Consider the following 27746-nt stretch of genomic DNA (forward strand, 5'->3'; position numbering starts at 1 on the left):
TTGGACTGCTTTAGGGTGTGAGAGTAGGTCTGTATAGGTAGGACTCTACACCCCCTTTTAACTATGACCATTTTAATTGTTTGTTTTATATATTTGAGCCTCAGTACAAAAATCTTTGAGGGAAGCTTCTGAGGCCCTGAAAGTCTGTTTCTGGAAGACTGCTGTTACGAATCTCTTTGGCCCATTGTCACTGAACTCCGTGTTTGTAACTTAAGCACAACAAAACTGTGCAACTTTAAAATTAATGGGAGTTCCACAAGTAGCAACCAGAGAACTAGCAGCACGCTTTAAGAAAGGTCAGTGGTTACAGGGAAGTGTGGGATGGTACAGTGTGTGGAGCATCCTTGTCAAGTGTGCATTTATTGATAATGATGATGACACAAGTATTCTGACAGTAGCTAGATATTTTTGGTATATACATGTTCTTTTTCGCTGTAGTGCGTTTTTATTTTTGTCATATTTTACCAAACAATAAATAAAGACATCATTAATATTCATGAGAGGTTGCAGGAAGAAAATGTTGAGTTTATTTTGCTCTCGGGGACACAAACCACTGAAGAGAAGATGCTGTAAACTTGTCATTGGAGAATAAAATAGCAACAACAACAATAATGATCTACCTAATCCTCCAGGGTACACTAAAAGCACACGGAGTTGCCCAAACTCATTTATGAAAGTGAAACACATTGTAAGGCCCCATATTTCACCTTCATGTGCCTTGATTTGACCCCCTGCCCCCCTAGAGTATGCCTGAACCCATTCTAACTTTCTCACAGATAGCAGAAACTTAAACTTAGATGCAGAGCCAAAAGGGCTCCTTGGTACTATAATAGGAATTATATTTAGCTGCCAATATTTATATTTTCTCCAATAGATTGTGCTTTCCTTGGGACCAAGGAATCTGTGTTCCCAAGACTGCCTGGCACAGTATTTTGCCCATAGTTGAATTTCAATACATGATTGTCAAAGTGAAAAGTTAAGGGATATTTAGACAAAAAAATAATCTAGGTCACAAAGGCATTTTTGCAGAACCCATGTAGATTTTCTGGCCTGAGTTTGCTGGCAGCCATGCTTAGGCTGGGACCAGTGGAAATGGGTCTAGAGCCTGCCTCAGAGTGGCCGACAAGTCATCTGAAGAATCAAGATGAAAAATTCCATTTCACACAGGGAAGGTACTCCTCTCCTCTTTTAGGATTCATTGGCACTTAGGAATAAATATGCAACTCAACTGAAACCTCCTTCAGTTTGCATACATGAGAAAATGATCACATTCTTCAATATAGGGATCCTTAAGCCACAGGCCATGGACTGTTACCGGGCCACAGACCAGGTACGTGTCGACATAGCAGAAGGTAAGCAGAGGTCAAGGAGCTAGCGAAGATTCATCTGTATTTACAGCCACTCCCCATTGCCCGCATTACTGCCTGAGCTCTGCCTCTTGTCAGGTAAGATGTGGCATTAGAGTCTTGTAGGAGCATGGACCCTATTGTGAACTGCACATGCAAGGGATCAAGGTTGTGGGCTCCTTATGAGAATCTAATGCCTGATGACCTGTCACCATCTCCCATCACCCCCAGATGGGACCATTTAGTTGCAGGAAAACAAGCTCAGAGCTCCCACTTATTCTACATTATGGTGAGTTTATAATTATTTCATTATATATTGCAATGTTATGAAAATATAAAAGTGCACAGTAAATGTAATGCACTTGAATAATTCCAAAACCATCCCCCAACCCCGCAACTTTTTCATGGTCTGTGGAAAAATTGTCTTCTATGAAACCAGTCCCTGGTGCCAAAAAGGTTGGGGACAACTGCTTTAATGGAAATCCTACTTCCCAAATGTTTCCCATATTACTCTAAAGAGCAGACAGGGTTGAGAAACATGAAGACCTGGAAAGAATATGGGCTTCGGAGTCCAAGTCTTAGGTTCAAATCCTTCTGTGTCCACTGGCTGTCTCCATCATACTGAGTGTAGAGCAGTGCATAAGAGCCTGGCTGGCCCTGTTACCGTTTCATTGTGCGATTTTAGAGCTCCCTGTATATCAGTTTCCCGTATGGTAGATGGGTATAATACTAATACTTGCCTTATAGGGTAGTTGTGATGATTACAGAAGTTGTATGTGTAACATATGAGTAATATGTGATCAAGGACTTAGTTCTTGTCTCATTGTAAATTCTATACAAGTAATTTGTATTATTGTTGTTGTTGTCTACCCAACTAAGCTTCAGTTACATCTTCTGTAAATGGGGTGGTAATTATCTTTAAAAATTATGTGACGGTATAAAATGACATTTTAGAAGTCCTTGATATATCATAAATATTCAATAAATTTGAGCTTTTATTTGTATAACATAATTATTATCAATTTGGATCTCAGTAGTTGGAAAAAGCCTGTTCTATACATACAGTAATTGGTCATCCTAAAAGAGAGGCACCCAAGTGGTCTTACCATTCCCTGGTTGTCCATGTACCAGCTTTCTGCCATGAATTGTTTCTCTCAAAATGAAAAATGTGTTGGTCAGCTTGCTGGCATTTTGCTACTGAATATAGGATTTAGGCTCAAGTAGACTTATAGGTTTTTGGCTTGATGTCTGAACGAGGACCTCTGATACAGAATCTGGAGTTTAATCATAATCATATCACTGAGGATGGGTAAATTATTTTACTTCCCTGGCTTTCAGGTTATTTTTAGGTAAAATGAAGGAACTGTAATAGAGTGATGATGAAGACTGAATACACTGGTTCAGTAAAGCACTTAGTACAGTACCTCTGGTTGCTTAGGAAATTTTATTTTCCTCCTTTCTTCATCTATAAAATCAAGGCTTTTCATGAGATTTCCTTTTTAAGATCACTTCCAACTTCAGCATTTAGTCTCAATATGATTTTATACATCATGCATTGGGATCTCCATGGAATTTTTGCATCTTGATATCTTATGTCACTAGAGGAATTTTAGTGCAACAAAACAGTACTCTAATGCTGTTGAATATTAACATTTATTTTCTTACAATTAGTTAAAATTAGATTGCCTTGACTATGCAGAAAAGGGCAAATATTTGAATCATGTACATAATGATTGGTATTTGCCAAAAATTCAAATTCATTGATTAGTCAAGGCCAAACAGTTTGAGATCATCCAAGGATCTAGAGAAATTAACCCCATTGTATGAATATATTTTCTTTGTAAATCCTACTGATGACTGTTTGGGGAAAATAGTGTATTAAAACAACATATATATGGTTCAGAGAGAAGTCTTTTAAGCCAAAACATTCTAAAAAGGTTTTGCTATAGTGTCCATCTAGACCTTCTGAAAGGCAGGTTAGATGTGTCATCCTTGCTTAACCACTGAGGAAATTAAAACACCAAAAAGAATGAGAGCTTCATCTATTTCCTAGCAAGGAAGGAACCAAGCTGAGATTAGAAAGATTAGAATGCAAATGGCACTGTTATCTAGACTTAAATAAAACAATGTGTAACCCAAAATGTGTATTTACAAAATTTTTCTAGAGTTACATGACTCTATTGAAGTGTATTTTCCCTCTTACTATTCAATATTCCATTTAACTCTAGGAGACACCGTAAGAACCACAGAGTGTTAAACTTGGGGCTTGGAAATCAGAGTCTGTCCCTGAATTTCACAAAGGAAACGACTGACATCAAAAGAAGGCAAGGTACAGCTGTTTGCATTTTCAGGCCTGTGTGTAAGTGGTCACCACCTATGTGGTACAGAATGTGACATATTTTTGTTGTTGTTGTTGTTTTGTTTTTGTTTTTTTTAAATTCTGGAAGCTTGATTTTGTTTGCCTGGAGCCACAGTAGGGTTTGTTCTCTTCATCTCCTCTTCCCCTTTCTCTCCCCTAGCTGATTTCCATGCATTCTGGTTTCAAATACATTCTAAGGCCAAGTACATTGAGGAGAAATAATGCATACATGACCCAGAGTGGAGCTTAACTTAGGTTGTCAAACTAACAGGCAGAGAGAGGAGAAAAAGAGGTAGGAAGTCACGGAGGGAGGGAAGAAGGAAATGATGGAAAAAAGAACTTCTTAAAAATCAACCTGTGAAACAAAACACTGCTTGCCAAATATGTGTCTGGCTCCTGTGGACTTTCTAGTTCTGCCTGATTACACATTTCCCCAGTAGGTTCCTGAATCTAAAGGAATTTACCTAGCTGAATGTAGGGGCAGGTTGGATAGAAAAGTCTGTATAACACATGAATTTCCCTCCCTGTATTTCTGGCCCTTGTCCTTTGAGTTTCCTGGCAGCGTCAGGATTACCCAATCTGTACCAGCTTTGTGTAAAGGAAGGAACGTGAGTCTGGAGTAAGGCAGTCAGGGGTGTGAATTCCAGTTTTGTTATTTAGGACTGTGTGGTCTCGGACAAGTCCCTTGATGACTCTGGAATTTGAAACCCACCTTTAACGTGGAATAAAGATAATTTCTTTTTTACAGTGTTCTGACTATAACAGATAATCCATTACAATGCCCTGAATCAGGGGCTATCTCAGATTAGGTACTTCATATTTACAAGGGATTACTATTAGTTGGTACAAAAGTAATTGTGGTTTTTGCCATTAAAAGTAATGGCTTTTAATGGCAAAAACCACAATTACTTTTAATACTTTTTTTAAAAAACATGCACTTGGCTTTTTAAAAAACATGATATTTTGAGATATCAACCCATTTTTGCCTGATTATCTTAAATTACTGCCAGTAGCTGCTTTACCAAGGTTTTAAATGCAGAACAGCCACAGGATCCTCAAAGCTGAGCTGCTTAATCTGAATTTTCCTCCCAGTTGTTCCTTTGTGTTCTGCATAATACTTTGTAGACCCGGGTCAGGCTCAATCAAGTAAAACTTCATTCTGATGACTTAGGGTTGGTATGTGATGAAGAAGGAGCCATAGGGCATATGCATATTTATGAAAACTTGGGCGTCAGGCTGGAAGTTTTGTTAAATTTCCAAAAAAACAGATATTGCGTTAAACTACAAACTAATGATAGTTTTCTCAGGGGTTTGAAGGAGAAAATGTTATTGGTATCATTATGGTCAACTCTATGCAGGATTGGAAATATATCTCTTTTTAAATAATATTATTTCCAATTATAAAAGCAACCCCTGATCATTATACAAAATCTGGAAATTTTAAACAGTAGAAGTGACTATCACTGACAGGAGAATACATTATATTTTAGTACAACTAGGTGAATATGCTGAGCATAGTAGAGATGTATACCTACTATGTAAACATTTCTTAGAGAACTGAGGTTAACCCCTATTATTAAACAGCTGTGGATCACAGTTTGTTTGAGGATGTACTAGCTCTATATTACATTCTTGAAACTTCACCATGTGTATGTTCAGCATCCTGAAAATACACGCAACCACTTATGTACATTCACAAAGCTCTGCTGAGCACTGTTGCTTTGTGGGCTGCCTGAGAAATTGGAATCTCCAAACCTGAGTGGGTTTGGAATTTGAGAAGCCAACCAGTGAGAAATACAATTTGAGTACAAGAGGTGGAAGAGGATTCAAAGTAGAAGAATTAGCAAACAGTAAAACCTAGACTAGGAAAGTCCATTGTTGCATACCTAGACTTCACTCTCAAAATCTCCTTGCATCTCATAGCATCAACCCATGAAATGGTTATTTGTGTACCAATATAACTTCTTACATCATCATTATCTGTGTTAAATTTTAAGAGCCCAGGAGGCAAGAATTGGGGCAATTTGACTTTGTTTTTCATAATACCATGCAGAAATTGAAAAAAAAAAAAATGCCTTGTAATGATTTTATCGGGACCCAGCCCTTTGGGGAGTATTGATTTTAACTTGAATAGTTATGTGGTAGGAAGAAATGGAAGTTTTCATTAGGCAAATTCAAGTCAGTATTGTTTTGTTCGATATAAAACCGACAATAATAATTAGGATTTAAGACACACCAGGAAATAAGAAAAAGTGGCAGAAAGTGTTTTTACTGCTCTGTGTACAATGCCTTGATATGGAAAATGATTTTAAATGGCAGAGCATAATAAAGCAGAGATCTCTGGTGTGTGAGTTTTAAGCTCTAGCAAATGGTGCTTTCTTGGGAAAAGAAAGCAATAGATATGTTGAGTGTTCTTGTTGAGTGCACTTGCCCAGTACTTGTAGAAGGACAGAATTTCATTCATCTGCTCATTCATTTATTTTTCATGAAAATGATTGTTGAGCACCTACCATGTTCTAGGCTGTATTCTACATGCTATGGATATAGCCATGGACAAAATTTGACAACAGTCCTTGCGTGGAGTTTACAATCTCAGTGGGGAAGGTGGAAAATAAACTAAATAGATAATATGATAATCAGGTAGTGATAAGTGGTATAAATAAAAATAAGGCAGAGAAAAGGTTGGAGAGTATGTGGTTGTGCTAGTTTAGATAGCATATTTGAATGAAGGAGAGAGAAGAGTCAACAGTAACCTAAGGAAAATGAACCTTGGGGGCACGGACTGAACATTGGGAAGGGCCGTAAGAAGAGCTGAGGAACTTCGTGCTCAGAATAAAAAGGTCACAGCATGGATGAGTATGAGTGGCATGGACTTTAGAATCAGGTAGATCTGGATTTGAATCTTTTCCATTGAGCGAGAACTTTGTGACTTAGGCCAAATTAATTAAACTCTCTGAGTCTCTGTTTCATCATCTGCAAAGAAGTGTATCTTTTCTTCAGGGTTGCTAAGGATTAATCATGCATCAAAATGTATAAGCTTAGTTTTCATTCTGATATCCTCAATCCATTTCTTGATTATAAGCACATGTTATAAAGCACCTTATAGATATGATCTCATTTAATCCTCAGAACAATGTTGTGATAAATAGTACTATTACTTTCATTATACAGATGTGTGAAAACTTAGGCACAGAGAAGTAAACTTACTTGTCCGGGTTTGTACAGTTAAGTGATGGTGTCATGTTTAAATGCCCAAGAAACCTGACCCTGTCAGTAGTTCCGGTATCTGTTGTTGCCATCTTTATGTCCATGAGTACCCAAAGTTTAGCTCCCACTTATGAAAGAGAACGTGCAAAATTTGGTTTTCTGTTTCTGCAATAATTCGCTTAGGATAATGGCCTCCAGCTCTATCCACGTTGCTGCAAAGGACATGATTTTGTTTTTTTCAATGGCTGTGTGGTATTCCGTGGTATATACATACCACATTTTCTTTATCCAATCCGATATGGATGGGCACCTAGGTTAATTCCATGTTTTTGTGAAGGTGTATAGTGCTGCAATGAATATACAAGTGCATGTGTCTTTTTGTGGAGTAATTTATTTTTCTTTTGGTATATACTCAAAAATTGCGTTTCTGGGTCAAATGGTAGTTATGTCTTAAGTTCTTTGAGAAATCTCCAAGCTGCTTTCTACAGTGGCTGAGCTAATGTACCTTCCCTCCAACAGCGTGTAAGTGTTCCCTTTTCTCCGTAGCCTTTTTAATAGTAGCCACACTGATGGGCTTTACTGTCCTCAGTTATGAAGTGAAGGCACTGGAAGAGATGGTCCCTCAACACCATCCATTCTTGTGTTCTCTGATCTATGGGCACAGTGAGGAAGAAGTAGGTGTTGTTTGAGAAGCAAGTCCGAACTCTCAGATGGGGCCAGAATATAGTTGTTTGTGAGTGTCAGCTTCTGGCTGCAGTACAGTATGATCTAGAGCATCTGTACTAGTAAGGAAGGTGTTCTGCTGTTATGTGTCCATTTTATTATTCACAGTCTCTTTCATGAACCTGCCAATTTTCTGCATGTTAAACATGGAATATAGTTTGGTGTGGACAAATTGGTGATCTTTGTGATGCTTATTCTGAAATTTTGATCCTCTTGTTTTCAGATATCTGTTTGTATCCTGAACATTAAATACAAAAAGGTGAGAGAGGATTCTCAGCATAAGAAATTGCAAACACAGAGAGTAAATATCCATCAAGAAAAAAAATATTTGTGTACAGATAGCAGTAGTGGAATGGTGTGAGTGGAGAGGATAAGGACACAGGGACATCACAGAATTAAAAAAAATCATAAACATGCTTCATGGGAATGGAAAAGTCGTAAGACTCTGAAGCTTCTTTCGGGGGTCAGATGGTTTCTCACGACCTTTCCCCTGTCTTTCGGCTATATGCTCCTCTCTCAAGTACACATGAACTAATTTTAGCAACCTTTCAAAATACTTTAAATAAACAAGGCTGCCCTATTCTGGGTCCTAGCAGAAACAAATTTACCCGAGACTGTTAAAATAAAAGATACATAGTGAGTGACTACCACCAGAGGTGTTGCCTGCATTAAGTGAATAATCAAGGGATAGAGATGCTTCCAGAAACAAGCAATTAGCCATGGGTGTCTCTAAGAGTGAAGGGGTGAAGAGAGAAAACATAGGGTTATTAGAGCCTAGTTAGGGCTGGATGCATGAAAGAGGAAGATTCAGCCAGTGGGAGCTAAAGCATGAGGGACACAAGTACAGCCTACAGTACGGGGTCGAAGGAAGGAGGGATGGATCAGGGAAGAAATCTTCCTATTATCTTATATGTTTGTAAACTAGAAATTCAACATAGTGATAGCCAAGGTGTCCAACAGGGTTGCATTCCTTTCTGATGATTCCAGAGAAGAATCCATTTCCTTGCTTTTCCAGCTTCTGGAAACTACTTACATTCCTTGACACATGGTCCCTTCCTCTATCTTTGTAGCCAGTAATGCAATAGAGTTGAGTCTTCTGACCCTTCTCCCATCATTACGTCTCTTTCTCTGACCACAGCTGGGAGACGTTCTCTACTTTTAAGATTTCATGTAAGTACCTTGGGTTCACCCAGATAATCTAGAATAATCTCTCTAACTCAATGTTCTTAACTCTAATCACGTCTGCAAAGTCGCTTTTGCCATTCTGAGAATCAGGGCATGGACATCTTTTGGGGGCTGTTATTCTGCCTACTATTGCAGTCTCCTTGTGAGTGGATTTCCTTACAAGGCACATAGCAGGACAGAGAGGGAGAAAAGAGGTCTGAGTGTGTGGAGGTGGCCAAATGAAGAATAGCCAGCACAGAGGCAATCTGACATCTATTTCTCATCTCTAAAATGTACAAATAGGTTGAACTTAGTTAATTTTAATGTTATCAATCTATTGACTTTCATATTTATTCAGTTGTTACTTGACCACATATTATATAACTAGACCTTTGCTAACTGCAAATAGAAAAACTACACTAGAAATACAAGATCCAGTCTTTAGTCTGAGAAATGTATCATCTAACTAGGTCAAGGGCTGTTAGACCTGAAACGACTAATAAGAGAGTGAGGCCTGAGGTATTGGAGGAATGAGGAGAAAAGGGAGACGAGAAAGTTCTGTGGGAATCATGGAAAGTATTTCATATGGGTTATTTAAATTCAGCTGAATCCTGAAGCGTGATTAGGGTTTGGGTTGTAAGAAGGGAGAAAACATTCTGACAATCTAGAAAAAGAAAGCAAAAAATGCTGGAATGAAAATATGAATTTTGCATATATTGTTTCTCCTATATAGCAAAAGTAAAAAAAAAAAAAACAAAAACAATTGTCATCCATTAAATGGCAGTCATGCTCATAAAAATGTATAGAAGCCCACAGAGTATCATTAAGTTTAAGAAAATATGATTTTACATGAATTACTTAGGAATTATGTTTAATATTCACTTCAGCTGACAGTGGAACTATAATAGTCATCACTGATAAACATACTCTTTGTTTTTTTATCTTTCTATCTATCTATTTATCTATCTATCTATCTATCTATCTATCTATGTATCTTCTATAAATCCATAAATACTAGGTTTTTTTCTTTGTCTCATTTGACAGTGCTTAATTTCTTCTAGTTCCCAAACTTCTAGCCTGTGTGCATGTGTGTCATATTTGATTCTAAATATATGAGAAGAAATAGTCTAACTCAAAAAATGCCATCAGTCACTTTACCATTTGTGAGATTATCAGAACTTGTGGGGTCAACTAGTTTTTAATAACCCAGAATGTTTGCAGAGTGTAATGAGCTGGGAACTGTGTCAGACTTGAGGGTCATAGGCAAGGGAAGGATTTTTAGTCCCCTCCATTGACTATGGGGATGTGGACCTCCTCACCTCAGGTTCAAATCTATAAGATACATAAAATAATGACAGAGTTAATATGAGAAGCAGGTGGTTCACAGTAATAACATTGCTCCAAAAAATTCACAGTACCTTGTAAATACATGGTAGTCAGCCAGCTGAAGCATCATTACTTAAACATAGCCATAAACCCAGTAGAACCCAAAAATAGTTGTCAAAATATCAGCCCAATGAGAATCAGAGACAATTCATTCTTATTTATTCTTAAATCAAAAAAGATGCTCAGTTCCCCATATTCTAAGCTTTATCAACTTAGAAGCAAAAAAATTAAAAACTCTACAGGAAAGACAACAGCTATTATCCAAAAACGCAGTGTATCTCATTATCAGGAAACAAATGAGAAAAACATTTATGAAGAAAACCCTCAAAAGCAATGAAAGACAGATGCCTGTGGGATTAGGAAATCCCAGCATTTGTGGTCATTCCCTGTCCTATAGAAAGCCCAGTTTACCCGTGCCCAGAAGGCACCACTGTTTATATGTGCTGGAATAATGAATATTTGTAATGATTACATTAAATTACACAGAATGGTTAAATTATGTTTGCTGTGATTTGCCTAAGACAACAGAGGTATACCTAATATATTCTAGAGATACGAATTCTAAATGATTAAAATTTTAATGACATTGGGAGTCTTCTGCAGTTTTTTGGAAGACTTAGCTCTCAGATACTTAAGAGTTGTATTATATTATTCCATTGATTTACAATGTAGAATGTCAGACATGACAACCATTCATGTGTCTGACTCCCTAATAATTACAGAGTTGAGTAAGAGATAACAGTGGCCTCCAAATTCTGGGCATCCTGTCACTTCTCTTGGAGAATTTTGGCTTACTTTGGCTTTTAGAACTGGGGAACCTCAGTGTTATTACCAAAGTTGAGCAGCTTTATCGCATGGATGCTTAATAACAATTACCAAGTTCTGAAACTTCAGTTAAATAAGTGGACTAGGCCGGGTGCGGTGGCTCATGCCTGTAATCCTAGCAGTTTAGGAGGCTGAGGCGGGTGGATCACCTGAGGTCAGGGGTTCAAGACCAACCTGGTCAACATGATGAAACCTCATCTCTTCTAAAAATACAAAAATTAGCCGGGCATGATGGTACATGCCTGTAATCCCAGCTACTAGGGTGGCTGAGGCAGGAGAATCGCTTGAGCCCAGGAGGCGGAGGTTGCAGTGAGCTAAGATCACACCACTGCACTCCAGCCTGGGTGACAGAGTGAGACTCTGTCTCAAAAACAAAGAAACAAACAAACAAACAAAACCAGTGGACTAGCTGTGATCTAGGACCTTATAGTTGGCATGCCTCATGACAGTTCATCTGTATTACTTATAGTTCATTTGTACTCTTACTAAATATTCATGAGTGCCTAGTGTCTGCAAGTCTCTGTGTTAGGCCCTGGGGATACAAAAATGAATGGTGGAATAACCTGAAAACAAAATCATGGTTTTATTTTTCTGTGGGTTCCTCATCAACTACCCCCCTACTCTCTACCCACCCCCCATGCTCCAAGAAGTTAAGGGAGATGGGAGTGTCCTGGGTTCTAGGCTTTCTTATGTTCTAAGAAAAGGTTCAAATACTTGTGATTCAAGGAAGCACAGGGGTAGGCTGTGGACTAGGAGCCTAAATGTGCTGAATCTATTTCCCAGAAGGTGAAGGAACCAGAGAAAGGATGTCCGAAGAGGAAGCATAGAATAGATGGTGGCTAATCTTGAGAAACATGGTGAATAAAGGTCCTTAGCAAAAGGAAGCATAGGGAAAAAGATTCTGTGAGCAGAAGGATTCTTGCCTTTTCTAGGACTATTTGAATTTAGTTAATAAATTAAGCCTCTCAGCTACAAGCTCAAAGGAGTAAAAACAGAGACGACTTCCCACATTTCCAGACAGTCTAATATCTTGGGATTATCAAAGAATTCTGGGCCAGTGACAGTCTCAGATGGCAGGCATCTAGTGAGGATTTGGAAGAAAATTTGATTTGAATTTAAAACACAAAATAAGATGGTATTTCATGTACCTCAGAGTTATGAAACAGATTCATATTCATTGCAAGTGACCAGGTCATGGATCCTGCTCTAGAGGAGCTTGTGGTCTACAAGGATCTTTTCTACAAAATAAAACTGATCATTCTGTCAGATTTTTACTGGCAGGTTTTCTAATGTTCACAATAATCCTGAGACACAGGAATGATTGTCTGTATTTTATAACTAAAGGAACATCCACTATGATGTATCTGTTAATGGAAGTGGATACAAGGCACAGAAGTAGCACAGAACAAGACATGACACACTGGATAACCATGGACCAACCTAACTCTCTCTGGGATGTCTAGACATAGAGCATTAAAAGAGAGAGAGAGAGAAAAACAACCTTTAGCAAATCCTGAAAGAAAACACTTTTGAATGCTATTGTAGAGGAATGGCTCCATTATGTGTATTTGTTTATAAACTTTCTTTACATAATTTTTCAAACATTTTGGAAATTGCATAAAATGAGTGACAGCTCCTTTAAATATCAGTTGCTATCACTAGCCCTCAGTTTAACTGAACGTTGTCTTTAAGAAGTGAAAGGAGTAAACGGTTTCTGCTGTGACTGAAAGGTCTGCTGTAGAAAGTGGAGTGAACCACCCCAGATTGAGAGCTGAGGACCAGAGGGGACGAAGGTCAGTGCATGGGGCTGTCTTCTGTCACATGCCAAGTGCTATTTGACACCGTTGTGGAAACTCTAGCATGAGTAGTTGCCATGTTTTTGCCTTAGGAATTTTCCAGTTACACTTTCAAAAAGGTGGAAGGATGACATGCAGCGAATCCTTTATTTGATTTATAATGTGGAAAGATAAGATTTTAAATAATTAATGCATTAAGAGGTTTTGGCACCTTGCTTCACATTTGCTTTTTATTTTCCATCTTGAAGCATCAGATCAAAGCTACCTAAAATCTGTCTTTGAGAAAGCAGCTCCCAGAGGTACCGGATACAAAGGGATAGGTCACAAGGTGCCAGAAACCCCCAATACAAGAAAAATTGCAGATAAAAGTAGTCAGAAGCCTTTCCTTTATGAAAAGCAGATTTCTAGTAAGATAGACTGTAGCAGTTCAGTTCACAATTCTAGCCTCCTTCTGAATTGCAGGCATCCTTTCTACAATATTCCTAACATAAAGGTTTTCCTGCCTCTGCTTGAACTTATCCTTTGTGAGGCAGATTCGTCATCAGGAAATCTGTCACCATGTAAGTTCTACTCATGACTCTTGTTTCTAGAGCATGGCGTATGATATCTACTCTAACTTCTATATGAAAACCCTTAAATAATTTAAAGATGATGTGATCCTTGTTCCCAAATACTTTAATTTAGGTTTCCTCAAACATGTCATATTGGCTGTTCTCTTCTGGATGTGCTACCATTTCCAATTTCCATCCTAAATCATGTATAAGGGACTCAAGATCTCTGACTCGGTTAGTATAGTAGAATTATTGCTTATTTTGTTCTTTATTTTTATTTTCAAATTAATGACTATGATCTTTTAAATAACACTTTATAAAAGTTCAAGTCATCCAAATAAATACAAAGAAAATAGCAACAACTCTACCTATAAAATATAGCTCAGCAATGTCTACTTATTTTCTTCTATATTTGTTATTATAGCTATTCTGATAGGTATGTAGTTATATTTTATTTTGGTTTAAATTTGTACTTCCCTGATTATATTAAAGATATTGAACTTCTGTTCATGTGTGTATTAATATTTTCCATTTGTATATCCTCTTCAGTGAGTCTCTGTTCATGTATTTTGTTCACTTTCTAATTGGATTTAAAAAAATTATTGAGTGTTGGGATTTCTTCATTTTAATTTTAATTTTGTTTATAATTGACGTAATAATTGTATATGTTTATGCTGCATAGTATGATGTTTCAATACATGTGGACGTTGTACAGTAAGCAAATCAGGGAAGTTAGCATGTCCATCACCTCAGACCTATATCATCTCTTTGTGGTGATAACTTTCATGATTTACTTTTCTAACTATCCTAAAATATACAACACACTGCTATGAGCTATACTCACCCTACTATGTAGTAAAACATTAGAACTTACTCTTCCTATCTAACTGTTACTTTGTATCCATTGACTTACCTCCTTTACTCCCCTCTCTCCACCCCTCAGCAGCCTTTAGTAACCACCACCCTACTCTCTAGTTCCGTAAGATCGTAAGATCGACTTTCCTAGATTCCACATGTGTGTGAGATCATGATTTTGGTCTTTCTGCATCTGACTTATTTCACTTAACATTATGTCCTCTGGGTTTATCCATGTTATCACAAATGACAGGATTTCACACCTTTTTATAGCCTAATAGTGTCCCATTCTGTATATATGCCACATTTCCTTTATCCATTCATTCATTCATGGATACTTGTTGATTTCATCTCTTGGCTGTTATGAATAGGGCTGCAGTAAACATGGGAATGCAGGTATCTTTTTGACACACTGATTTCGAATCCTTTGGATATATATGTAGTAGTAGAATTACTGGGTTATATAGTAGGTCTATTTTTAATTGTTTTTTAGGAATCTCCATACTGTTTTCCATAATGGCTGTACTAATCTACACTCCCACACCAACAGTCAAGGATTCCTCTTTCTCCACATCCTCACCAGCATCCATTATTCCCTGACTTTATGATAATACCCATTCTAACTGGGTTGAGGTGATATTTCACTGTTTTGATTTGTACTTACCTAATGATTAGTGATGTTGAGAATTTTGTCATATACTTGTTAGCCATTTCTGTGTCTTCTTTGGGGAATATCCTGATATTTTGACCATTTTTAGATTACATTATTTATTTTTATTTAGATATATTTTTATTTATTTATATATATTTTATTTAGATATATTTTTAGATAAACATTATTGAGTTTTTTGCTACTGAGCTTTTTGAGGTCCTTATACGTGCTGCATGTTAAACCCTGTTAGATGCATAGTTTGCAAATATTTTCTCCCATTTTGTAGGTTGTCTCTTTGCTCTGTTTATTGTTTCCTTTGCTATGCAGAAGCTTTTTGGTTTTGATGTAATCCCATTTGTCTATTTTTGCTTTTGTTACCTGTGCTTTTGTGGTCCTGTCCAAAACAATACTCACCCAAGGAAATGTCATGAAGCATTTCCCAAGTGTTTTCTTTCAGTAATTTTATAGTTTCAAGTCTTGCATTTAAACATGTAATTGATTTTGTGTTGATTTTTGTATAAGGTGAGAAATAAGGGTCTAGTTTCCTTCTTCTGCATGTGGATATCCAGTTTCCCAGCACCATTTATTGAAAAGACTGTCTTTCCCCAATGTATGTTCTTGGCACCTTTGTCAAAAACGATTCGGCGTGGATTTGTTTCTGAGTTCTCTATTCTATCCCGTTGGTCTGTGTGTCTGATTTTTTATGCCAGTACTATGCTGTTTGGGTTACTGTTGTTTTCTAGTATATTCTGAAGTCAAGTAATATGATTCTTACAGCTTTTTGCTTTGGCTATCCAAGGTCTTTTGTGCTTCCATACGAATTTTAGGAGTGTTTTTTCGATATCTGTAAAGAATGTCATTGATACTTTGACAGCAATTGCGTTCAATCTGTACATCACTTTCGGTGGTACAGACATTTTAGTGATATTAATTCTTTCAGACCTTGAACATTGAATATCTTTCTATTTCCTTGTGTCCTCTTCAATTTCCTCCTTCAGTGTTTAATAGTCTTCATTGTAGAGATCTTTCACCTTCATGGTTAAATTGATTGCTAGGTATTTATTTTTTTGGTAGCTTTTGGAATTACTTTTATTTCTTTTTTGGCTATTTCATTATTGGTGTTTAGTAATGCTACTGATTTGTGTATGTTGATTTTGTATTCTGCCACTTTTTGAATTCATTTATTAGTTGTAATAGTTTTTGGTGAAGTCTTTGAGATTATATATGTGTATGATTGTGTTGTTTGAAAACAGGAACAATTTTACTTTCTCCTTTCCCGTTTGGATGCCGTTTATTTCTTTCTCTTGTCTAATTGCTCTGGCTGGTACTTGTTGAATGAAAGCGGTAAGAGAGGACATCCTCATCTTGTTCTAGATCTTAAAGGAAAAACTTTTAGCTTTTGCCTGTGCAGTATGATATTAGTTGTGTGTTTGTCATATGTGACCTTTATTGTGTTGAGGTATGTTCCTTCTATACTTAATTTGTTGAGTGTTTTTATCGTGAAAGATGTTAAATTTTATTGAATGCTTTCTCTGCATCTGTTGAAGTGATCATATGGTTTTTGCTTTGTTTCTGTTAATGTATCATGTTTGCTGATTTGCCCATTTTGAATCACCCTTGCATCCTTGGGATGAATCCAGCTTGGCTATGGTGAATAATCTTTTTAATGTGCTGTTGGATTTGATTTGCTAGTATTTTGTTGAAGATTTTTATGTCTGTGTTCATCAGGGATATTGGCCTGTGGTTGTGTGTGTGTGTGTGTGTGTGTGTGTCCTTGTGTAGTTTTGGTACCAGTGTAATGCTGGCCTTGTGGAATGAGTTTTGAAGTACTCCCCCTTCTTGATCTCTTTGGAAAAGCTTAAGAAGAATTGGCATTAGTTCTTTAAATGTTTGGTAGAACTCAGTAGAGATGTACCATCAGGTTCTTGGCTTCTATTTGATGGGAGAACCTTAATAACTGCTTCAATCTTGTCACTCGTTATTGGTCTTTTCAAGTTTTCTATTTCTTTATGATTCAATCTTGGTAGGTTGTATGTGCCAAGGAACTTACCCATTTTTTTCTAGATTTTCCAATTTGTTGGTGTACAGTTGTTCATAATAGTCTCTTGTGATCATTGTATTACTGTGATGTCAGTTTTAATGTTTCCTTTTTCACCTCAAATTTTGTAAATTTGTGTCTTCTCTCTTTTTTTCTTAGAGTAGCTAAAAAATGTGTCGATTTTACTTATTTTTTCAAGAAAACAACTCTTTGTTTCATTGATCTTTGTATTTTTTTAATCTCTATTTTGTTTATTTTTGCTTTGATCTTTGCTATTTTTCTCCTTGTACTAATTTTGGGTTTAACTTGTTCTTGTTTTTCTAGTTCCTTGAGACATAACATTAGGTTGTTAAAGACCTTTCTACTTTTTTGATATAGGAGATTTCTTTATATATTTTGATACTAGTCATCATATATGTGTATTGTAATTATTTTCTTCCAGTCTGTAGTTTGTCTTTTTATCCTCTCAATGTGATCTTTCACAGAGAAAAAAAGTTTAAAAATTTTTATCAAGAGTTTTTAATTGTGTCAGTTTTTCTCTTTATGGATTATTCATTAAGTGTAAAGTATAAGAATTCTTTGAATAGCCCTAAATCTCAAAGTTTATATTGTGTTTTACATTCGTGTCTGTACTCTATTTCAAGTTAATTTTTCTGTAAAGTTTGAGGTTTAGATTGAGGTTCAAAATGAAACTGTTACCAATGGATATCCCGTTGCTCCAGAAGCCATATATTGAAAAGGCTGTCTTTGCTCTCTTGAATTGCTTTTTCACCACTCTAAAATATGTGCAGAGCATTTTTTGTGTAGGTCTATTTCTGAGTTTCTTGGTCTATTCCATTAATCTATGTGTCTGTTTCTCTAGTAACACCACAATATCTTGATTATAGTAGCTATATAATAAGCCTTAATATTGGGTAGAGTTACTCTTCTCACATTATTCTTCTCTGTCAAAATTGTTTTAGCTATTTTAGGACTGGGGTCTTACCACATAAATTTTAAAATAACCTTGTCTCTTACTAAAAGAAAAATTTCAAAAATGTACTGAGATTTTGATAGAAGTTGCATTAAACCTGTAGATCAACTTAGGGAGTATGGACATACTATGTTGAGCTTTCCAATCCATAAATATGGTATGCCTTTCAGTTTATTCATGTTCTCTTTCTTTTATTATCATTTTGTTATTTTCCACATACAGGTCTCATAGTAGTTTTGTTAAGTGTACATGTTCTTTGGAGCAGTTACAATTTTTCAAAAATTACAGTTACCATGTGCACATTTTTAATATAAAGAAATTCTGTTGATTACTGTGTTGATCTTGTATTTTGTGACCTTACTGAAAGCATTTAATAATTCTAGGCCAGGTGCGGTGGCTCACACCTGTAATCTCAGCACTTTGGGAGGGCAGGGTGGGCAGATCATGAGGTCAGGAGTTCGAGACCAGCCTGACCAACATGGTGAAACCCTGTCTCTACTAAAAATACAAAAATTAGCTGGGCTTGGTGGTGCACACCTATAATCCCAGCTACTCAGGAGGCTGAGTCAAGAGAATTGCTTGAACCCAGGAGGCAGAGGTTGCAGTGAGCTGAAGTCGTGCCATTGCACTCCAGCCTGGGTGACAGAGTGAGACTCTGTCTCAAAAAATAAAAATAAAAAATTCTAAAATATTGTGTATGTATTTATTTGAAGTTTCTATGTATTCCATCATGTCATTTGCAAATCAGAACAACGTAATTGTCTTTCCAATCAATATGATTTAATTTATATTTCTTACCTTATTATACTGTCTTGACCTTTCAGTATTTTGTAGAATAACAGTGAGGAGAACAGAAATTCTTTTCTTTTTCTTTAGGTAGGAACTTCAATTATTGATGTGAAACTTTCCTCATATCTAATGTAAGTCTTTAGTGTTACCAGTTTCCCTCTCAGCACTGCTTAAGATACATATCACATATTTTGATATGTTTGATTTTCATTTGAACTCAGTTATATGTGTTTTCAGTAGACTTTTTCTTTGAACTATGGATTATTTGGAAGTGTGTTGTTTAGAGGTTTTCCTGCTGTCTTTCTGTCATTGGTTTCTAGTTTGATTCCATTAAGTCTGGGTAACACAATTTGTATGATTTCAATTCTTTTAAATTTGTGAAATTGTGTGTGTGTGTGTGTGTGTGTGTGTGTTTTAGCATAGGATATGGGTCTGTCTTGGTAAATGTTATGTGAGAACTTGAAAAAAAAAACCTGTGTACTCTGCAGTTTGGAAGTGAATTGTTCTATGTATGTCAACTAGATTCTGTTGGTTGATTGTGTTCTTCAGATCATCTGATTTTTCTGCTGAAGAAGAGTGTTAATGTTCCCAACTATAATTATAGATTTGTCTGTTTCTCCTTTCAGCTTATCAGTTTATGCTTAATGTATTTTGAGGTTCTGTTTTTTAGTGTATACACATTTAGAATAATTTTATTTTTATTGATTAATCATTTGTCATTATATTTATCTCTAATAAATTTCTTTCCTCTGTAGCCTACTTTATAGGATATTAATATAGCCACCTGAGCATTTTTGATTAATGTTTATATATCTTTTTCCATCTTTTTATTTTTGATTTGAAGTAGGTTTTCCATGCTTCACTTAAGGTGGGAAATTTTAAATATCAGAGCTTTCTTCGTTAGCAGCATATAGTTATGCAATTTATTTAAATCTGCAATGCCAATCTTTTTCAATGGGTGTGCTTAGACCACACATTTAAGATAATTATTAATATGTTAGAACTGAATATATTTTGATGATNTAGACCACACATTTAAGATAATTATTAATATGTTAGAACTGAATATATTTTGATGATTAGTTTTTATGTGTCAATTTGACTGAATTAAGAGATGCCTAGATAGGTGGGTAAAACATTATTTCTGGGTGTGTTTGTGAGGATGTTTCCAGAAAAGGCTAGCATTTGAATCAGCAGACTGAGTAAAGAAGATAAAGATAATACTAATCATATGTACAGGCATCATCCAATCTACTCAGGACCCAAATAGAACAAAAAGGTGGAGAAAGAGTGAATTCTGTCTCTCCCCTTGAGCTGGGACAGCCATGTTTTCATGCCCTCAGACATCAGATCTCCTGGATCTCAGTACTTTGGTCTCTAAGACTTATTGCAGTATTATTACATGCCCTACCCTCCCTAACCCCCTCTCCAGTTGCCTTTGGACTCTGACTGAATTGTGCCACCAAGTTTTCCTTGCCCTCCAGCTTGCAGGCAGCAGATGGTGGGGCTTCTCTGCCTCCATAATTGTGTGATCTAATTTCCATAATAAATATCATACATATTTATTATCATATAAATACACTTGGCTCTGTTTCTCTGGGGAATCCTGACTAATACGTATTTTTATATTTTTGATGTCATTTTATTCTTTGTTTTCCGGTTGTTTCCTTTCATTCTTCCTCCGTTTTTCTTTCTTGCCTTCTATGTATTACTTAACACTTTTTAAGAATTTCATCTGTATTTATTTAATGTTTTTGAGTGTATATTTTTGTAGAGTTTTTGTAGGGGTAGCCCCCTGGGTATTACAGTATACATATGTGATTTAATCTATGCATATGACCATTTTACCACTTCGAGTGAAGTGTAGGAAGCTTTCTTTGGTTTATGTCCTTATATCTTTCTCACTTTTAAATATCATTTTCTTGCATGTCTTTTATTTCAGTCATCAAATCTGATTTACAAAAATAATGAAAGAAGGATAGTCCCCTGGATGTACCCATACTTCTGCTCTTCCCATCGTTCATTCTTCCTTCCCAATGCTCCAAGATTCCTTTATTTATGATTACCTTTTTGTTTAAAGAAGTTGTTTTAGCCAGTCTTTAAGGACATGTCTGCTCATGACAAATTGACAGATTTTTTACACTTCTTTAGTGTCTGAGGAGATCTTTGTTTCCTTTATTTTTCTGAAGGATAATTTTGCCAGATATAAAATTTATAGTTGAGAGTACTTTTTTTTTTCCCCCAGCACTTGAAAAATGTGGTGCCCCTTTCTTCTGGCCTCTCTGGTTTCTGATGAGAAATCCAACTGTCATTCAAATTGTTTTCCCCGATAGGTAGTGTGTCATTTCTCTGTGGCTGCTTTCAAAATTTGTTCTTCGTCTTAGAGTTTTCAGAAGTTTAATGATGATATTTCTTGGTATGTATTTCTCTGGATTTATCTTATTTGGTATTACCAGAGGCTTGAATCTCTACACTGGGTTTTTTACCCAAATTTGGAAAGTGTTCAACTGCAATATATGCAAATATTCCTTCAACTCCATTCTGATTCTCCTTTTGGTAGATGTTGATGATGTGAATGTTAGATTTTTTGTCATTGTCCCATAGGCCCCAAAGGCTGTTTTTTTTTTTTTTTTTGAGACGGAGTCTCACTCTGTTGCCCAGACTGGAGTTCAGCGGCGGGAGATCTCGGCTCACTGCAGGCTCCGCCTCCCAGGTTCACACCATTCTCCTGCCTCAGCCTCCCGAGTAGCTGGGACTACAGATGCCAGCCGCCATGCCTGGCTAATTTTTTTTTTTTTTGTATTTTTAGTAGAGACGGGGTTTCACTGTGTTAGCCAGGATGGTCTTGATCTCCTGACCTCGTGATCCGCCCGCCTCGGCCTCCCAAAGTGCTGCGATTACAGGCATGAGCCACCGCGCCCGGCCAACTTTTTTTTTCTTTTTTGTTTTTGAATAGTTTATTTTGTCTTTGTTGTTCAGATGGGGTAAATTGAGTAAATTATATTGATCTCTCCTCAAGTTCATTGATTCTCTCCTGTCATCTCTATTGTGTTATTGAGCCCATTTAGCATGTTTTTTTTCCGTTTTGGTTATTGTATTTCTCAGTTCTATAATTTCTATTTGGTTCTTTTTATAAAACTTATAATTCTTTGCTGATATTTTCTGTATTTGTTTCAAGAGAGTTTATAATTGATTTTTAAAAAATATTATATCTTCAAAATCCTTCTCAGATAATTTCAGTTTCTGATTCATCTCATCTTGGTGCTGTGTCAGTGCTTGTCTTTTCTCATTCAAGTTGGAATTTTCCTGGTTCTTGGTATGGGGTAATTTTCTGTTGCATCCTAGACATTTTGTCTATTATGTTAGAAAGCTCTGCATCTTATTTAGGTTTTTATTTTAGCAAGTGGTCATCTTGTATAGGTTTAACATGCAGGTTCTGGCCTATTTTGTGGGTTTTGGTTCCAATCATACCTTAATTTTCATGGTCTTTGTGATATTATTTAGGCCCTATTGGTTTAGTTGGTGTACTGCGGACCCACTGATCCATGCTAGGACTGCCTGAGGTGGTAGAAGTTCTTTCCCCACCAGCAATCCCAGTGTCTTCTAGAGGGAAAAAGAAGTCTCAAAGATTTATCTGATGTGATAGGATTTTTCTACCTGTGTTGTTCATTCGGTCATTGTGATGTCTCTGTACAGGTTGAAGGGATCTCAGGCCCATGGGGCAAAAGAGGCTGCCATGGTGAGCTACTTGAGGAAATGTCTGTCTTGCTTGTGTTCGTGATTGTCCTGGTATTTCTTAGAGGGGAGAGATGGAATGGGGAAATTTAAAACGTGGGAGGGAAAAATAGTGCTTTCCTATTGATCCTTCTTGCTAGTGGTGCCAGTCTCATCTGGTGTTATCAGAGGGACAGTGAGCCTAACTGGCTACCTTTTGTTGCAGTTTTGCATCAGAAAATACTGGGGGTGGTTAGGCTTTTTCTGTTGGGAGGAGGGACCTAAGGTACCATATTGCTTTGCTGTTCCTTCATTTCTGCTGTCCCAGACAATTTCCCTTCTTAACATTTTTTAGAGTTATCCTTTGGTGGGCTCTGGATATTATTTCCAGGGTTTATAATTGTACACAGCAACGAGGAACAGGGAGAAATAAGTCTATGCCAGAAGTCCAGCTAGTGCTATTTTTAATTTGCTGTGTGGCTTATTTTACTGAGTTTTGCCTTGTTTGTTCATTCATGTGTTTGATTATTTTTGTCTAGTGCTCCCCATTTTATTAATAACCTGAGATAGACGGAACCACGTCTGTTTTGCTCTCTGTTGTATTGGTAGCACCTGTAACCCGACCTGCCAAGTTAGGTAAATATTACTAAAAATTATTTCGTTTGCTTTCCTCTTGGTTTGTGCTTCTGATTTCCTTTTCTAAAGCCAGTTTTTCTTTAAAAAAGTGCATTATTTTCCTTTTCTTTAGAAACTATAATTTTCTGAGGTATGTAGAATTTTTAGTATTTAAATGCATTTGGTCTCAGCTCTATTTTATTTTATTTTGCTTTTTAATGGCTTCATTGATATATACATCACCCATTTAAAGTGTATAATTTAATAATTGTAAGTATATTGACAAATATGTCCAACCATAGCCACGGTCGATTTTAAAACATTTTTATCACCTCCTAAAGGAAACCTTTACCCTTTAGCTATCACCTATTGACCTCCTTATTTCCTCCTCCCAGGTCTAAGAAACTAATGAATTCCTTTCTGTTTCTATGGATGTGCCTATTTTTTACAGTTCATGTAAATAGAATAATATAATAGTAGTGTTTTCTGACTATCTTCTTTCACTTAGCATAAAGTTTTTGAGGTTAATTCATGTTGTTGTATGAATCAGTACTTCATTCCTTTTTATGGCTGAATAAATTTTCATTATATGAATATACCATATTTTTCCTATTGTTTGTCTATTCATCAGGTGGTGTACATTTGAGTTGTTTTCACCATCTTGCTACTATGAATAATGATACTATAAACAATCTTATATAGAATCAGTGTACAAAATCACTAACATTCCTATACACAAAAAACAGTCAAGCTGAGAACCAGATCAGATACGAACTCCCATTCACAAATGCCACAAAAAGAATGAAATATCTAGGAATACAGCTATCTAGGGAGGTAAAAATCTCTACAAGGAGAACGACAAACCACTGCTCAAAGAAATCAGAGATGACACAAATAAATGGAAAAACATTTCATGCTCATGCATGGGAAGAGTCAATATCATTAAAATGGCCATACTGCCCAAAGCAATTTATAGATTCAATGCTATGCCTATTAAACTATGTATTAGTCTGTTCTCACAATGCTATGAAGAAATACCCAAGATTGAGCAATTTATAAAGAAAAGAGGTTTAATTGGCTCAGAGTTCCGTATGGCTGGGGAGGCCTCAGGAAATTTACAATCATGGTGGAAGGCATATCTTCACGGGGAGGCAGGAGAGAGAATGAGGGCTGAGCAAAGGGGGAAGCCCCTTATACAACCATCAGATCACATGAGAACTCATTCACTATCATGAGAATAGCATGGGGGAAACAGCTCTCATGATTCAATTATCTCCACCTAGTCCCACTCTTGACACATGGGGATTACTACAATTTAAGGTGAGATTTGTATACAGACACAGGGCCAAACCGTATCAAACTACCATTGGCATTTTTCACAGAACTAGAGAAAACTATTTTAAAATTGATATGGAACCACAGAAGAGCCCTAATAGCCAAGGCAATCCTAAGCAAAAAGAACAAAGCTGGAATCATCATGCTACCCAACTTCAAACTATGCTACAGAGCTACAGTAACCAAAACAGCATGGTATGGGTACCAAAACAGACCCATAGACAAATGGAAGAAAATAGAGAACTCAGAAATAAGGTCATACACCTACAACTATCTGATCTTTGAATAACCTGAGAAAAACAAGCAATGGGGAAAGGATTCCCTATTCAATAAATGGTTCCAGGATATCTGGCTAGCTGCAGGCGGAAGATTAAAACTGAACCCCTTTTTTACATCATATACAGAAATCAACTCCATGTGGATTAAAGATAAATGTAAAACCCAAAACTATAAAAACCCTGGAAGATAACCTAGGCAATAGCATTCAGGACCTAGGGATTGGAAAAGATTTTATGATAAAGATGCCAAAAGCAATTGCAACAAAAACAAAAATTGACAAATGGATTCTAATTAAACTAAAGAGCCTCTGCACAGCAAAAGAAACTATCAACAGTGTAAACAGACAACCTACAGAATGGGAGGAAATGTTTGCAAACTATACATCTGACAAAGTCTAATATCCCACATCTGTAAGGAATTTAAACAAATTTACAAGAATAAAAAACACAACCCCATAAAAAAGTGGGCAAAGGAAATGAAAGACACTTTTCAAAAGAAGGCATACGTGAGGCCAATAATCATCTGGAAAAAAGGCTTATTACTGATTCATCAGAGAAATGCAAATCAAAACCACAATGAGATACCATCTTATACCAGTCAGAACAACTATTATTAAAAAGTAAAAAAATAACAGATTCTGGCAAGGTTGTGGAGAAAAAGGAGCACATATACACTGCTGGTGGGAGTGTAAATTAGTTCAACCATTGCGGAAGATGGTCAATCATTGAGGAAGATAGTGTGGCAATTCCTGAAAGACCTAAAGACAGGGTACCTTTTGACCCAAAAATCCCATTACTAGGTATGTACTCAAAGGAATATAAATAATTCTGTTATAAAGATACATGAATGCATGTATTCATTGCAACACTATTCACAATAGCAAAGACGTGAAATCAACCTTAATGCCCATCAGTGACAAATTAGATAAGGAATATATTGTACATCTACAATATAGAATATTATGTGGCCATGAAAAAAACAAGGTCATGTCCTTTGCAGCAACATGGATGGAGCTGGAGCCCATTATCCTTAGCAACCTAACACAGAAACGAAAAAAGCACATACTACGTGTTCTCACTTAAAGTGGGAGCTAAACGATGAGAACACATGGACACATAGAGGGGAACAGCACACACTGGGACCTACTGAAAGGGTGGCAGGAGGGAGAAGGTCAGGAAAAATAATTAATGGATCCTAGGCTTATGATCTGGGTGATGAAATAATCTGTACAACAAACCCGCATGACACAAGTTTACTTATATAACAAACCTGCACATTTACCCCGGAACTTAAAAGTTTTTTAAAAAAAATCTTGTACAAGGTTTTTGGGAGACTTGTATTTTAATTTCTCTTGAGCATATACCTTAGTAATTGAATTGCTGGGTTATATGCTAACTTCATGTTTAATCATTGCAGAAGTGACAGAATAATTTTCAAAGTAGCGGTACCATCTTACATTCCCATCAGCAGGGTATGAGAATTCTCTCTCTCCATATTCTCTTCAACAATTGTCATTGTATATATGTGTATGTGTGAGTGTTTTATCATAACTATTCTTGTTGTGTTTCCCTGGCTAGAACTTCCAGTACAATATTAAATAGAAATAGCAGGAGTGGATACCTTTGGTTTCTTTCTTTTTTTTAGAGTGAAAGCATCTAGTCTTTTACCGTTAAATATGATGCTACCTGTGGGTTTTTCATTAATGTTCTTTATCAAGTTGAAGAAGTTCCCTTCTATTCCTAGTTTGTTATGTATTTTTGAAAAAGTATGTCATGAAAAAGTATTGGATTTTGTTAAATACTTTTTCTATGATTTTTGAGATAATCTTTAAAAATTTTTTCTCTATGGATTTAGGCTGATGTATTGCTTTAACTGATTTTTGGGAGTTAACACAGCTTTGCATTCATGGGATAAATCACATTTGATCGTGATGCACAATTCTTTAATATGTTGCTGGATTCAGTTTGCTAGAATCTTCTTGAGGTTTTTATATCCACGTGCATGAGAGATACTGGTGTGTAGTTTCCTTTTCTTGTGATGTCTTTGTCTGATTTTGGTGTCAGAGTGACACAGGCCTAAAGGAGTTAGCTGGGATGTGTTCTCTTCTCTTCCATTTTTGGAAGATTTTGTGAATAACTGGCATTAATTCTTCTCTAAATATTGTGTTAATACAATAAAATAGGGAAGCCATCTAGGCCTTGACTTTTATTTCTGGGTGGCTTTTTTATTGATAATAAATCTCTTCATTCATTATAGTTCATTCATATTATTTCTCTTGAGTCAGTTTTGGGAGTTTGTATCTCTGTAGGATTGTATCCATTTTATTTAAGTTACCTAATTTGTATTTCAGTTATTGTACTTTGCAACTGTAGAAGGCCGATGTGATTTTTAAAAATAATTTATATTTCTTTATTAATATTCTCCATTTGAGGTGAAATTGTCCTCATACTTTTTTTTTAAACTTTAATTATGGTTTCCTTTAGTTCTTTGGACATACTTATAATGGCTACTTAAAAATCTCTGTTAAATCTAACATCTATTTACTCTCATGGGAAGTTTTTGTTAACTTATTTTTCTTTGTATTTATTTTTTTTTCTTTTCAATGTATAAATTATAGTTTCCAGTTGCTTTGCATGCCTCCTAATTTTTTTGTTGGAAACTAGACATTTTAGATAATAAATTATAGCCATTTGGGGTACTGATTCCCCCACTGTGAGGATTGCTATTTTTTACGTGGTTGTTTACTTATTTAGAGACTGACTGGATTATTTTAGTGACATCTGTATCCCACAGTGTTAATCCTCTGCTGTTGTTCCTCAGAGGGTGCAACCTGTGTTGTAACCGTAGTCATGTTGGGATGACAGTGGTTTTTATCAGGTCTCTCTGTTGCTGTTTCTTTCCCTAAGCTCACTCAGGCTTGAGGCTCCACTACTTGATGGTGGTTTCTTCTATTGTCTGGCAATGTCCTAAGGCATAAGGTTCTCAGCAAACTGATGTAATCAAATGTAGTCTCTTTGGGGGGAATATTTCCTGAGGTCAGTTTGTGAGACTGGATCTGACCCCAGCAGGGCTCTTCCCTGTTGTCACTTTTCCCCATTCTGTCTGACAATCTGATCCACAGTTTTGCCTATCTCTCCAG

At 36.4% G+C, this 27746-nt stretch overlaps 1 protein-coding gene across 2 annotated transcripts in view; it reads left to right on the top strand.

Annotated features, from left to right (window-relative positions):
* Positions 1–27746, top strand: part of SEMA6D (semaphorin 6D) — a 584563-nt gene that overhangs the window by 54180 nt on the left and 502637 nt on the right. Inside the window, exon 2 of one of the 2 annotated variants that reach the window (XM_025390606.1) lies at positions 3575–3705. The exons of the other annotated variant lie outside the window; for it this stretch is intronic. The gene's annotated coding sequence lies outside the window, so the exon portion shown is untranslated. The remainder of the gene's footprint in view (positions 1–3574; positions 3706–27746) is intronic. 2 annotated transcript variants of the gene reach the window in all.

This window comes from Theropithecus gelada, chromosome 7a, assembly GCF_003255815.1.
Source record: "Theropithecus gelada isolate Dixy chromosome 7a, Tgel_1.0, whole genome shotgun sequence".
Classification (NCBI taxonomy): Eukaryota; Metazoa; Chordata; class Mammalia; order Primates; family Cercopithecidae; genus Theropithecus; species Theropithecus gelada.